The sequence below is a fragment of the Myotis yumanensis genome, unplaced genomic scaffold, assembly GCF_028538775.1.
Source record: "Myotis yumanensis isolate MYYU_CA2020_CCGP unplaced genomic scaffold, mMyoYum1.0.hap1 SCAF_6, whole genome shotgun sequence".
In the NCBI taxonomy this organism is placed as follows: domain Eukaryota; kingdom Metazoa; phylum Chordata; class Mammalia; order Chiroptera; family Vespertilionidae; genus Myotis; species Myotis yumanensis.
This window is the reverse complement of record NW_027223757.1, coordinates 94654721-94670589: the sequence shown is the minus strand read 5'-3', so window position 1 is coordinate 94670589 and position 15869 is coordinate 94654721. Positions and strand designations below refer to the sequence as shown.

General features: G+C 38.8%; 1 pseudogene; it reads left to right on the top strand.

Annotated features, from left to right (window-relative positions):
• The first annotated feature begins 13611 nt into the window (after nucleotides 1-13611).
• On the top strand, nucleotides 13612-13975 carry LOC139013277 (SRA stem-loop-interacting RNA-binding protein, mitochondrial pseudogene; annotated as a pseudogene).
• The last annotated feature ends 1894 nt before the right edge of the window (nucleotides 13976-15869 follow it).

The following is a 15869-nucleotide window of genomic DNA, read 5'->3' as shown; positions in this document are numbered from 1 at the left end:
AATGACATTATAGGGGGTCAATGGGGAAAAAAGGAGACATATGTAAAACTTTAGACAATAAAAAAATGGAAAAAAAGGACATTACATAATTATAAAGAGATCAATCCAATGAGAGGATATAATCTTTGTAAATACTTATGCACCCAACAGCAGAAGCACCTAAATGCATGAAGCAAATCTTGATGGATATAAAGGGAGAGATCAACAATAAGACAATCATAGTAGGGAATTTTAACATACCATTGACATTAATGGAGAGATCTTCCAGGCAGAAAATCAACAAGGACACAGAAGCCTAAAACAACACACTAGAACAGATATAGTTTTAATTGCTTTTTTTTTTTCAGAACATTCCACATCAAAGAAGCAGAATACACAAGTGCACATGGGACATTTTCTAGGATAGATAACATGTTAGACACAAAACAAGAATCCCAAGCTCAACTTAGGTGGCCAACATTATCCTAATTCCAAAACCAGATAAAGGCCCTCCAAAGAAAGAAAATTATAGGCCAATAATTTTTGCAAACATAGATGCAAATTATGGGCCAACATAGATGCAAATATCCCCATATACTATTAGCAAACCAAATTCAGTAATACACTAAAAAGATCTTACATCATGATCAAGGGAGATTTATTTTGGCATGCAAAGTTGATACAATATCTACAAATCAAATAACATGATACACCACATAAACAAAATAAAAATAATATGATTATATCAATAGTTGTAGAAAATAGCACTTGACAAATTCCGCACTGATTTATGATACATAGACACTAAAATCTTCAACAAAATTTTAGCAAATTGGATCCAGCAATACATTAAAAAGATCAGACACCATGACCAAATGGGATTTATTCCGGGATGCAAGGCTGGTATAATATTCGCAAATCAATAAATGTGAGAGAGCACATAAACAGATTGCAAGACAAAAATCACATGATCATTTAAATTGATGCAGAAAAAGCATTTGACAAAATCCAACACTCCTTTTTGATAAAAACTTTCAGTGAAGTGGGAATAGAGGGATCATAACTCAATATAAATAAAACCATGTACAAAAAACCTACAGCCAACATCATACTCAATGGACAAAAACTAAAACCATTTCCCCTAAGAACAGCAATAATAAGGAATGTCCACTTTTACCACTTTTGTTGAACATAGTACTGGAATTCCTAGCCACAGCAATCAGACAAGAAGAAGAAATAAAAGGCATCCAATTTGGAAAGGAGGAATTAAAACTCTCATTATTCACAGATGACATAATATTGTACATAGAAAACCCTAAGGACTCTACCAAAAAACTACTAGATTTATAAAATGAATTTGGAAACATAGCAGGATATAAAATTAACATGCAGAAATCAATGGCATTTTTATACACCAATAATGAACTCACAAAAAGAGAAACTAAAAAAACAACCCCATTTACCATTGCAACAAAAATTAAGATACTTAGAAATAAATTTAACCAAGGATGCAAAGTACCTGTACTCAGAAAACTACAGGACATTGAAAAAAGGGATAGAGGAAGATATAAGCAAGTGAAAGAATATACCATGTTCATGGATTGGTAGAATCACCATCATTAAAATGTCCATACTACCTAAAGCAATCTAGAGATTCAATGCAATCCCTACTAAAATACCAATGACATATTTCACAGACCTAAAACAAACACTCCAAAAATTTATATGGAATCAAAAAAGATCCCAAATAGCTGCAGTAATCTTGATAAAGAAGAAAAAAGTTAGAGGTATCACAATACTGGATATCAAACTATACTATAAAGCCATTATAATCAAAACAGCCTGGTACTGGCACAAGAACAGACATATAGATCAATGGAACAGAACAGAGAACCCAGAAATCAACCCAAGCCCCTATGCTCAGTTAATATATGACAAAGGAGATAAGAACATATAATGGAGCAGAGACAGTCTCTTCAATAAATGGTGTGGGAAAATTGAACAGGTACATGCAAAATAATTAAACTAGACCACCAATTTACACCATACACAAAAATAAACTCAAAATGGATAAAAGATTTAAATGTAAGACATGGAACCATAAAAGTCTTAGAAGAAACCATCGACAGCAAAATGTCAGACATCTCTCACAGCAATGTGTTTACCGATACATCATCTAGGATAATGGAAACTACGAAGAAAAGAAACAAATGGGACCACATTAAAATAAAAACCTTCTGCACTGAAAAAGAAACTTCAGCAAACAAGAGAGACCACAATATGGGAGAACATATTTGCCAATGATACATCTGATAAGGTGTTGATCTCCAAAATATATGTAGAACGCATACAACTTAACAAAAGGAAGACAAACAATCCAATTAAAAAATGGGCAAAGGACCTAAATAGTCACTTCTCCAACGTGGATATATAGCTGGCCAAGAGACTAATGAAAAAATGGTTAAACTCATTAATCATCTAAGAGATGTGAATCAAAATGACAATGAAGTATCACCTCACACCTGTCAGAATGGCTATCACCAACAAATCAACAAATGACAAGTGCTGACAAGGATGTAGAAAAAAGGAAACCCTATTACACTGCTGATGGAAATGCAGACTGGTGCAGCCATTATGGAAAACAGTATGGAATTTCCTCAAAAAATGGAACTGGAGTCCCATTTGACCCAGGGGTCCCATTTCTAAGAAACCTGAAACACTCATCAGAAAGAATGTATGCACCCCTATGTTCATAGCAGTGCAATTTACAATAGCTAGGATTTGGAAACATCCTAAATGCCCATCAACAGATGAGTGGATTTAAAAAAAAAACACACACACACAAAAAACCTGTGGTACATCTACATAATGGAATATTACATGGCAATAAAAATGAAAGAACTCTTGCCATTTGAAACAGCATGGATGGACCTGAAGAGTATTATAATAAGTGACATAAGCCAGTCAGAGAAAGGTAAGTATCACATAATCTCACTCATATGTGGAATCAAATGAACAAAATAAACAGATGAACCAAATAGATCCAGAGACATGGAAGCATAGAACAGACTGCGAATCTCAGATAGAGGGCAGGGAAAGGTGGGTGGGAAGAGATCAATCAATGGACTTGTATGCATATATGCATAACCCTTGGCCACAGACAATGGTGTGGTGAGGACCTGGGGGAGGGGGGCAGATGAGATCTGGCTGGAAGAGCTTAATGGGAGAAAAACCAGGACCTATGTAAGACTTTCAACAATATAGTTTTTACATAGCAAAAGAAACCATCAACAAAACAAAGTGACAATCTACAAAATGAGAATAGATATTAGCCAATAATGCATTTGATAAGGAGTAAATATCCAAAATTTATTTTTAAAACTCATAAAACTCAACACCAAAAATCACAATCCAGATTTTAAAAATAGGCTATGCCCTGGCTGTGTTGTTCAGTGCTTAGAGCATCAGCCCTGTGCACTGCAGGGTCTTGGGTTCAATTCCCAGTCAAGGGCATGTACCTGGGTTGCAGGTTTGATCCCTGGCCCCAGTTGGGGCATGTGTGGGAGGCAACCAATTGATGTGTCTCTTTCACATTGATGTCTCTCTCTCTCTCTCTCTCTCTCTCTCTCTCTTTCTCTCTCTCTCTCTCTCTCTCTCTCTCTCTCTCCCCCCCCCTCTCTCTCTCTCTCTCATCCTCCTCTCCCTTCTACTCTCTCTAAACACTTAGTGGAAAAAATATCCTCAGATGAGGATTAACAAAAAATAACAATAATAATAATAAAATAAAAATAAAAAGATAGGCTAAGAACCTGAATACACATTTCTCCAAAGATTGCCAAAAGACATATGAAAAGATGTTCAGGGCCACTAATCATCAGATAAATGCAAATTAAAACCACAATGAGTTCACATCACATCTGTCAGAATTGCTATCACCAATAAATCAACCAGCAATAAGTGTTGGCAAGGATATAGAGAAAAGCGAACCCACTTGCGCTGTTATTGGAATTGCAAATTCGTGCTGCCACTATGGAAAACAGTGTGATCATTCCTCAAAAAATTAAAAATGGAACTGCCTATGACCCAGCGATTCCACTTTTGGGTATATATCTGAAGAAACCCAAAACACTAATTTGAAAGAATATATGTGCCCTATGTTCACTGCAGCATTATTCACAATAGCCAAACTATGGACGCAACCCACATGCCCATCAGTAGATGGGTGGATAAAAACAGTGGTTATATATATATATATATATATATATATATATATATATATATATCATGGACTATTACTCGGCCATAAAAAATGAAATCTTTTGGGCCTAGAGCAGGGGTGGGCAAACTTTTTGATTCGAGGGCCACAATGTGTTCTTAAACTGGACCGGAGGGCCGGAACAAAAGCATGGATGGAGTGTTTGTGTGAACTAATATAAATTCAAAGTAAACATCATTACGTAAAAGGGTACGGTCTTTTATTTCAATAGTTTTATTCATTTCAAACGGGCCGGATCCGCAGCCTGTAGTTTTCCCATGGCTGTCCTAGAGTGTATTATGCTCAGTAAAATAAGTCATAGAAAGACAAATACCATATGATTTCACTTACATGTGTAATCTAAAAAAATAAACAAAATTGACAATCAAAATTGAAACAGACTTAGAGACTGGACTGGTGATTGCCAGATGGGAGGAGGGTTGGGGATCTGGATGAAAGAGATTGAAGGATTAAGAAGCACAAACTGGTAGTTACAAAATAATCATGTAAAGTGCAGAGTAGAGTGTATAGTTAATATTGGGATAACTATGTATGATGCCAGGTGGGTACTGGAAATATCAGGGAAACACTTAGTAAAGTATATGGTTATTTAATCACTATGCTGTATACCCGAAACCAATACAAAGTAATACTAAAAGAAACCTGTAATTTAAAAATTGATAAATAAATTAAAGCAACAACAAAAAAACTCCACACAAACATGATATTAAACAATGAATGGTTCACAATGAGATCAAGGAAGAAAGCCAAAGATGCTGAGACAAATGAAAATGAAACAACCCAACGACAGAGACTAGGGCCAGAGGTGCAGTCTGGGGCTCACATGGTAGCAGCCACAGGATGGGAGGGTCAGAAGCTACATTCTGGCCTTTGCAGCCAGCACCCATTTAGGCTAAATCCAGTGACAGGGTGGACACAGTACAACAGTGTGGCAGCTATGAAGGAATGACAACCATTACTAGCTAGAAGTCAAAGCCACAGGTTTGTGAGCTCTCCCCTCCCACCTCCCCCACTGTGCACACCCATTGCAGAGGCACAGCTTGTAGAGAGCAGAGATGCCTAAAATAGCAGAGTAGGGAGAGTAGGGCTGGCAACCTCTGTCAATAAGAAGGCAACACCAGACACTCACTAGCCTGAAGCCCCATTACCTGCCACATTCCACCCGGTGGTACCCTGAGAAGGAGGTGACTTGAACAGAGAGGCAGAGCTCACCACCTCAGGGAATTCAGGGCATTTTCCAGGGCTAAGGTGACATCATGTTACTGAGATTCCAGTAGTGCAGGGAAGAGAAAACAAGAACTTGCCTGATAGCACTATCCTATATAATAAAACCCTAATATGCAAATCGACCGAATGGCGGTCACCCCACAGATCGCCGGCCAGGCCTAGGGACCCTACCCCAGTGATTGGCAAACTGGCCCCTTGAGTGTGTCTCTTCCACAAAATACCACATGCGGCGCGCATGTACAGTGCGATTGAAACTTCGTGGCCCATGCCACGGGGCCAAAGAGCCACATGTGGCTCATGAGCCGTGGTTTGCCAACCATAATGGCTGCACCTATATATAGGGAACAGTCTCTTAGATTTAAAAATTAAAACCTGGCAAGGCTACTCCAACACTGAGAAAACAGGATGATGCAGCGATGACATGCATGGACTCTGGCTTGCACATTTTATGGTCAGCCCTGATTCTGACACTTATAACTGTGTGACAAAGCCATTTATTTAACTTCTCTCTGCTTCAGTTTTTCCACTCATAAGATGGGGAAAATGGTACTACTGCCTCAGAAGGATCATGTTATATACAACTCTTTATAATCAGGGCAAAAAAAAATGTAGCTGCCCATACAACAGCAAGATGCCTTTTCACCTGTATGTAAAGTATGGTCACTGGTGCATGCAGATTGTGAGAGGGATGTCTGATTGCTGGTTTAGGCCCAACATCCCTCGGGGGTCCCAGATTACGAGAGGACACAGGCCAGCCTGAGGGGTACCCCCCCCCCCCCCCCCCCCGCAGCATGAATTTTGTGCACCGGGCCTCTAGTCTATTAGAAAACAAAATAAAGCTCTACTCATCAACTGCTGAATGGTTAAGAACAAAACAGTACCTAATATAGAAGAGTTTACTACTTTACATGCCCAGGCAATGAAACCATCCATCAAGTACCATAAATAACCAAGGTAACAAGGTAGCTCAGAAGGAATAAGAAAAAGCCTCTCTTTTTTTTTTTTTAACAAAGAGAAGTAAAAAAATTTATTGCAGTATTTGCTCCACCAGATTGCCTGGGGATCCCTTTTCTTGTATTGTTTTCAGGATGACCTAATACATCAAAATCTACATTTACAAAAACTCCTTCGGCAGATAGTTCATAGATACTGCATGCTTTTTTTTTTCAACAGAATAAATTATATATCCAGGGGATTCTGCCATTTTATAGCCTGGAAAAAAACAATGCTTCCCTGGAAACTGGGCTAAGCTAAAGAAAGCCATCCGGAGACTTTTCAAGACACCAAACTCAAGACATGGAAGATTGTGAATTTTTTTTTAAAGTAGGGATTTATGACATTTTTATTTTATTTTTTTAAATAATTCTTCATTGTTGAAAGTATTACATATGTCCAAATTTTCCCCCATTTACCCCCTCCAGCCCACCCCTACCCCCAGCCCCAGGCCCTCACCACCCCATTATCTGTGACCATGGATTATGCATATATGCATACAAAGTCCTTGGTTGATATCCTGCCTCCTGTCCACCCTCCCCCTCCTTCCCTCCAAGAGTTTTTCTTTTATATTACTGCTTCTATTTCATCAGTTGTTATTGGCCTATTCAGGTTTTCTGCCTCTTCCTGATTCAGTTTTGGAAGATTGTGTTTTTCTAGGAATTTGTCTATTTCATCCACATTGTCCAGCTTGTTGGCATATAATTATTCATAGTATTTTCTTATAATCCTTTGTATTTCAGTGGTGCCAGTGATTACTTCTCTGTCTTCATTTCTAATTTTATTTATTTAGGTCCTCTCTATTTCTTGATAAGTGTGGCTAATGGTTCATCAATTTTGTTTATCCTTTCAAAGAATCAGCTCTTGGTTTCATTGATTTTTTGTATTGTTTTGTTTTTTTTTAGTTTCTATGTCATTTATATCTGCTCTAATTTTTATTATTTCCTTCCTTCTATGTACTCTGGGCTTTTCTTGTTGTTCTCTTTCTAGTGCTTTAAGTTGGAGGGTTAAATAGTTTATTGTTAATTTTCCTAATTTTTTGAGGTAGGCCTTTAGTGCTAGGAACTTCGGTCTCAGAACTGCTTTTGCTGTGTCCCTTAGATTTTGGATTGTTGTGTGTTCATTTTCATTTTTTTTTCCAGGAAGTGTTTGATTTCTTTCTTGATCTCGTTGGTAACCCATTCATTGTATAATAAGATGCTATTTAGCCTCATATGTTTGAATGTTTTGGGGTGTTTTTACTGTAGTTGATTTCTAATTTCATTCCACTGTGATCTGAGACAATGCTTGATATGATTTCAATCTTTTTTCTGAATATATTTTATTGATATTTTACAGAGAGGAGGGGAGAGGGATAGAGAGTTAGAAACATCAATGAGAGGAAACATTCATCAGCTGCCTCCTGCACACCCCCTACTGGGGATGTGCCTGCAACCAAGGTATATGCCCTTGACCGGAATCGAACCTGGGAACCTTTTAGTCCACAGGCCAATGCTCTATCCACTGAGCCAAACGGGTTAGGGTTGATTTCAATCTTCTTGAACTTGTAAAGACTTGTTTTGTGTCCTAACATGTGGTCTATCTTTGTGAATGATCCATGTGCACTTGAGAAGAATGTATATTCTGCTGCATTGGGGTGAAATATTCTATAAATGTCAATTAAATCCATCTGATCCAGTATGTCTTTAGAATCACTGTTTCCTTGTCAACTTTTTCTCTGGAAGATCTATCCAGTGAAGTCAGCAGGGTGTTAAAGTCCCCTACTATGACAGTATTGTTGTCGAAATATCCCTTAAAGTCCTCTAGAAGTTATTTTTATATATTTAAGTGCTCCTATATTGGGTGTATATAAATTTACCAGGGTTAAATCCTCTTGTTGGATCAATCCCTTTAGTATTATGTAGTGACCTTTGTTGTCTCTTGTTATGGCCTTCATTTTGAACTCTATTTTGTCAGATATGAGTATTGCTACCCCAGCTTTTTTTCACTTCCATTTGCTTGGAAAAAATTTTCCATCCCTTCACTCTCATCCTGTGTGTTTCTTTTGTTCTGAGGTGGGTCTCTTGTAGACAGCATACAGTTGGGTCATGTTTTTGTATTCATTCAGCTACCCTGTGTCTTTTGTTTTTTCATTGTGTCTTTAGATTTAATCCATTTATATTTAAGGTTATTATTGATAGTTATTTATTTATTGCCATTTTAATTCTGCATGCCTAGGTTTCTCTATATATTTCTTGTCATTACAGCAGTCCCTTTAGCATTCTTGTAATGATGACTTGGTGGTGATGAACTCCTTTATCCTTTTTTTTCTGGGAAGCTTATTTGACCATATATTCTGAATGATAGCCTTGCTGGATATAGTAATCTTGGTCTCAGATCCTTGCTTTTTATTACCTTGAGTACTTCATGCCATTTCTTTCTGGCTTGCACAGTTTCTGATGAGTAATCAGGTGTCAGCCTTATGGAAACTTCTTTGTAGGTAACAGTTTGCTTTTCTCTTGCTACCTTTAAAATTCTCTCTTTGTCTAATTTTTGACATTTTAATTATGATGTATCTGGGTGTGGGCCTGTTTGGGTTCTTCTTGCTTGGGATTTTCTGTGCCTCCTGAACTGGTGTGACATTTTCCTTTATCAGGTTAGGGAAGTTTTCTGCCATTATTTCTTCAAATATGGTCTCTATCCCTTTCTCCCTTTCTGCCACTTCTGGCACAGCTACTATTCTAATATTGTTACATTTCATGTTGTCCCACAGCTCCCTTAAGCTGTCCTCCTGTTTTTTAATTATTATTTTTCTTTTTGGTTCTGTGATTGAATAATTTTTTCAACCCTTTCTTCTAATTCACTGATTCATTCCTCAGCTTCCCTTAATCTGCTGTGTATTTCTTCCAATGTGTTCTTTATTTGTGCTATGTCATTTTTTATTTCTGTTTTTATAGTTACTGTATCTTTTCTCATGCTATTGAGCATCTTTACCATCATTATTCTGAACTCTATATCAGATAAATTTCTTATCTCTATTTCCTTTATCCCTTTTTCTAGATAATTCTCTTGCTGTTTCATTTGAGAGTTGTTGTTTTTTCTCCTCACTTTGGTTGCCTGTTTGGGTTTGTGACTATGTAGATCTGCTATGCCTCTCAATCTCTATAGACTCAAAGTAAAGGAGTGGAAGATGATTCTCCAAGAAAATGGCACCTAGAAAAAAGCAGGGTAGCCATACTTATATCAAGCAAAATAGATTTCAAGATAAAAAATGGTAACAAGAGACAAAGATGGATATTTTATAATAATAAGAAGGATAATTTATCAAGAAGACATTATATAAATACACACGCACCCAATGTGTGAGCACCACATACATAAAGCAATTACTAACAGGCCTAAAGGGAGAAAGTGACAAAAATACAATTACAGTGTGGAACCTGGACATGCCATTGACAACAACGTACAGGTCATTCAAACAGAATATCAATCCGGAAATATTGGCCTTAAATGACACATTTAATCAAAGAAGCATATAGATATACAGTATATAGAACTTTCCATTTTAAAACAATGTAACACATTTTTCTCAAGTCCATATGGAACATTTTCAAGGATAGACTATATGTTGGGGCATGAAAATAGTCCCAATAAATTTAAGAAGATTTAAATGATACTGAGCATATTTTTTTTTTTTTTACCAAAACAGTATGAAACTGGAAATTAACTACAGGAAGAAAGATAGAAAAAAAACATGAATATGTGGAGACTAAGTAACATGCCATTGAAAGCAATTGGGTCAAAGAAGAAATAAAAGAAGTGATTAAAAGATACATAGACAAATGAAAATGAAAGTGTGACATATCAAAATTTGGGGGACACAAAACAACAGTAATAAGAGGAAAGTTTACTGAATTGCAGGCCTACCTCAAGAAATAAGAAAGATTTCAGATAAACAATCTACTACACCTTAAAAACCTAGAAAAATTAAAAAGAAAGCAAAGCCTAACGTCACTAGAAGAAAGGAAATAATAAAAGTTATAGCAGAAAGAATAAAATAGACAACAAAAAACAGTTAAAAATTTAATGAAACAAAGAGCTAGTTCTTTGAAAAGATTAATAAATTGGCAAACCTCTGGCTAGACTCACTAAGAAAAAAAAAGAGAAAGGATTCAAATAAGTAAAATCAGAAATGAAAGAAAATAAGCTACAATGGACACCACAGAAATGGAAAGGATTATATGAAAGGCTAGTTAAGCCACCAAAATCAACAACTTAGAAGACATGGAAAAATTCTTAGAAATATATAGCCTTCCTAGACTGAATCATGAAGAACTGGAAAACCTAAATAGAATGATCATTAGTCAGGAAATTGAAACAATAATTTAAAAAACTCCTCAAACCCTCGCCTGTTTATCTCAGTAGATAGAGTGTTGGCCTGTGGACTGAAGGGTGTTGGGTTCGATTCTGGTCAAGGGCATGTACCTCAGTTGCAGGTTCCTTCCCAGCTCAGGCCCTGGTCAGGGTGCATGCAGGAAGGCAAGCAATCAATGTGTTTCCCTCAGATCAATGTTTTTTGCTGTCTTTCCCTCTCTCTTTCATTCTCTCTAAAAATCAATGGAAAAATATCCTTGGGTGAGGATTTAAAAAATGAAACAAAATAAAAAACCTCCTTAAAAAAGGAACTTCCAGGACCAGATGGAGTCACTGGTGAATTCTAAAGAACATAGATTCAAAAACCCTGAACAAAATATTAGTGAATCCAATATAATACACTAAAAGAACCCCATATTAGCAACAACAAAACAGAAAACCTCCTGAAAATATTCATTTTTAAGAAAATGAGGGTGAAAGAATCTCATTATGAACAAGTGGGATTCATCATGACCAAGGATGTTTCAACATAGGCAAATCAATCAATGTGATACAACACAGTAATAAAAGATAAAAATTATATAATTACAGGAAAAGATGAAGAAAACACATTTGACCGTCTAAAACACTCATTATGGCTAGAACACTCAGTAATATGGTTATAGAAGAAAAGTACCTCAACATAATAAAGCCCATATGTGACAAACTCTCAATTAATATCATACTCAATGGTAAAAAACTGAAAGATTTTCTTCTAGGATCAGGAACAAGACAAGGATGCCCACTCTCACCACAGTTATTCAACTAACTACTGGAAGTCCTACCAGAGCAATCAGGCAAGAGAAAAAATAAAAGCCATCCTAATTAGGAATAAATAAGCAAAACTCTCACTACTGGTAGACAGCTTTTTTCCATATATAGAATACCCTAAAGACTCCACCAAAAAGCCGAAACCGGTTTGGCTCAGTGGATAGAGCGTCGGCCTGCGGATTGAAAGGTCCCGGGTTCGATTCCGGTCAAGGGCATGTACCTGGGTTGCGGGCACATCCCCAGTGGGAGATGTGCAGGAGGCAGCTGGTCGATGTTTCTCTCTCATCGATGTTTCTAACTCTCTATCTCCCTTCCTCTCTGTAAAAAATCAATAAAATATATTTAAAAAAAAAAAAAAAAAAAGACTCCACCAAAAGACCATTAGAAATAATAAACAAGTACAGTAAAGTTTCAGAACACAAAATCAATGTACTAGAATCCATTGTATTTCTATACATTAACAATGAAATGTTAGAAAGAGCAATGAAGGAAACAATCCCATGTAGAATTGTAACAGCAAGGATAAAATACCTAGGAATGAACGTAAGTGAAGGGCCTAACCCATGGACACAGACAATAGTGTGGGAGGCCTGGAAGGGGTAGTGTAGAGGAGGTCAAAAATGAATGAATGGGGGGGGGGGGAGGACTGGACATCTGTAATACTTTCAATAATAAAGACAATTTTTTTTAAAAGTGAAGGAACTATACACTGAAAACTATGACATTGTTAAAAGAAATTGAAGACACAAAGAAATGAAAAGATATTCTATGTTCATCAATTAGAATGAACATTGTTAAAATGGCCATATTACCTAAAGCAATATACAGATTTAATGCAATCCCCATCAAAATCCCAGTGGCATTTTTCACAGAAATAGAATTTAAAAATCTCAAATTTGTATGAACCCAACAAAAGACCCCATATAGCCAAAACAATAGTGTGTGCATGTGTGTGGGGGTGGGGTGGGGGGGGGGTTGTAAGCCAGAGGTATCACATTATCTGACTTAAAAATATTCTACAAAGCTATAATAATCAATATAGTTTTGGCGGAAAAAAAGACACACAGACCAATGGGACAGAATTGAAAGCCCAGAAATAAACCTACATATATATCAGCAAATAATTTTTGACAAAGGAGCCAAAAACATACAATGGAGAAAAGAAAGTTTCTTCAATAAATGGTGCTGGGGAAATTGGAAAGCCACATGCAAATGAATGAAACTAGACTGTTCTTTGTCACCATAAATAAAAATGAACTCAAAATGGATCAATGACCTGAATGTAAGACCTGAAATAACATAGGAGAAAGAATAGGTGCTAAACTTGTGGACCTTGGTCTAAGACAGGAATTTATGAATTTTACCTCAAAAGCAAGGGAAGTAAAAGCAAATAATAAATGAATGGGATTATATCAAACTAAAAACCTTCTGCACAGCAAAAGAAACAGTCAACAAAACAAAAAGGCAACCAACTAAATGGGAGAGATATTTACAAACAACATTTCCAATAAGGAATTAATATCCAAAATATATAAAGAACTCATACAACTCAACAATAGCAAAACAAACAATCCAATTAAAAAATGGGCAGAGGACTTAAACAGACACCTCTCCCAAGAAGACATACAAATGGCCAATAGATATGTGAAAAGAGGCTTAACTTCACTAGCTATCAGGGAAATAAAAATTAAAATGAGATACCACCTCACACCTGTTAGAATGGCTATTCTCAACAAGATGAGAAGTTAAGTGTTGGAGAGGATGTGAAGAAAAGGGAATCCCCATACACTGCTAGTGGGAATGTTAATTGGTGCAACCAGTATGGAAAACATTATGAAGGTCCCTCAAAAAATTAATAACAGAGCTACCATACGACCCAGAACTCCCTCATCTGTGCTCTACCTGAAAAAAACTGAAAACATCCTATCTAATAAAAGAAAAAGCTCAGGTCGCCGAGGTCCCTCAAGCTGAAGATGGTGGCGGCGGCAGCAAGGGCTGCTATGGCCCTGCGGGCCAGTAGCAGTCGGCCTGTGGCTTCGGTCAGGAAAATCCTCTGGACCGCCTCTTCAAGTGAGCTGAGAGAACACTTTGCACAGTTTGGCCATATACGAAAGTGCACTGTACCTTTTGACAAAGAAACTGGCTTTCACAGAGGTATGGGTTGGATTCACTTTTCTTCAGAAGAAGAACTTCAGAATGCACTACAACATGACAGTCATGTTATTGATGGAGTAAAACTCCATGTTCAAGCTCAGAGACCAAAAATTTTGCAAGGGGATCAAACATCTGATGAAGAGAAAGATTTTTAAGACTATTACTACCTATTAAATAAAGGAACAAAACAAACCAAAACAAAAAAGAAAAATAGGATAATTAACCGTACCTCCGATATGCTTCCCATTGGCTAATCAGGGCGATATGCAAATTAACCTCCAACCAAGATGGCGGCCGGCAGCCAGGCAGCTGAAGCGAACAGGAGGCTTGCTTGCTCCAGTGATGGAGGAAGCCAAGGCTCCCCACCTGCCGCAACCCGGCACTGAGCCTGAAAGCAACAATGTTTCCATTATAGAAGCTAAACAAACCCCAGATACCTGCTTTCAGCCAGCTGAGGTCTCCGAGCTGGAGCTGCAACAGTGTTTCAATTATAGAAGCCAAACAAACCCCAGATACCTGCTTTCAGCAGCCAAGGCTTCAAGCTGGAGCTGGCTCTCAGCTCCAGTGACAGCCATAGAAGGTAAATAAATCCAAGAATAAAGAAGAAAAAGAAAAAAAGGAGAGGTTGGGAGCTTCAGTCGCCCACCAGCCTGAAAACAGCCCTCAGCCCTTCACCCAGACTGGCCAGGCACCCCAGTGGGGACCCCCACCCTGAGGGGGGTGCGACCAGATACAAACAGCCATCAGTCCCTCATCCAGGCTGGCCAGGCACCCAAGCGAGACCCCCACCCTGATCCAGGACACCCTTCAGGGCAAACCAGCCGGCCCCCACCTGTGCACCAGGCCTCTATCCTATATAGAAAAAGGGTAATATGCAAACTGACCTTAACAGCAGAACGACTGGAAATGACTGGTCACTATGACACACAGTGACCACCAGGGGGCAGATGCTCAATGCAGAAGCTGCCCTCTGGTGGTCAGGGTGCTCTCACATGGGGAGCTCTGCTCAGCCACAAGCCAGGCTGACGGCTGTCAGTACAGCGGTGGAGGTGGGAGCCTCTCCTGCCTCCTCAGCAGCGCTAAGGATGTCTGACTGCAGCTTAGGTCTGCTACCTGCTGGCAAGTGGACATCCCCCAAGGGCTGCCGGGCTGCCAGAGGGATGTCTGATTGCTATCTTAGGCCCAATCCCCCGGGGAGCAGGCCTAAGCCAGCAAGTGGTCATCACCTGAGGGGTCCCAGACTGTGAGAGGGCACAGGCCGGGCTAAGGGACCCCCTTCCCCCGAGTGCACAAATTTTTGTGCACCGGGCCTCTAGTCCTATATAATAAAAGGGTAATATGCAAATTGACCCTAATGGCAGAACGACCAGAATGACCGCTCAACCAGTCACTATGAGGCACACTCACCACCTCTCAGTCCCTTCCCTCAGCCAGCAGGCTCCCATCACCCAATGGCAAATAGGGAACCAGGGGTGGGTGGGGGAAACGTGGGCAGTACCAGGCCAAGGCCCCTGCCCGCTGGTCACCCCATACACAAAGGGTGATCCGCGGTGGCAGCAGGGCCAGCGAACGGGCGGAAACAACCAAACTCTTGGTCCCTCCCCCAAGCCAGCAGGCTCTGCTCGCCCAATGGCAAACAGGGAGCCAGGGGTGGGTGGCAGCAGGGGGCAGGGCCGGCTGCTGGAAGAGGGGTAAATAGCCCTCATCGCAGGCCAGGCCTATGGACCATACCCACTCCCGAATTTCATGCGCTGAGCCTCTAGTTTATTCATAATATGTGCATTGCAATATCATTTATAATAGCCAAGACATGGAAACAATCTAAGTGCCCTTTAAGCGATGACTGGATAAAGATGGTATGGTACATATGCACAATGGAATACTACTCAGCCATAAAAACAGATGAAATGTTACCATTTGTGACAACATGGATAGATGTTGAGCACTTCATGCTAAGTGAAGTAAGTCAGATGGAAAAGGAGAAGAACCATATGATTCCACTCATTTGTGTTATATAAAACAAAAATCAACAAACAAAACAAATAAACTCATAGACACAGACAACAGGATGGTGGTC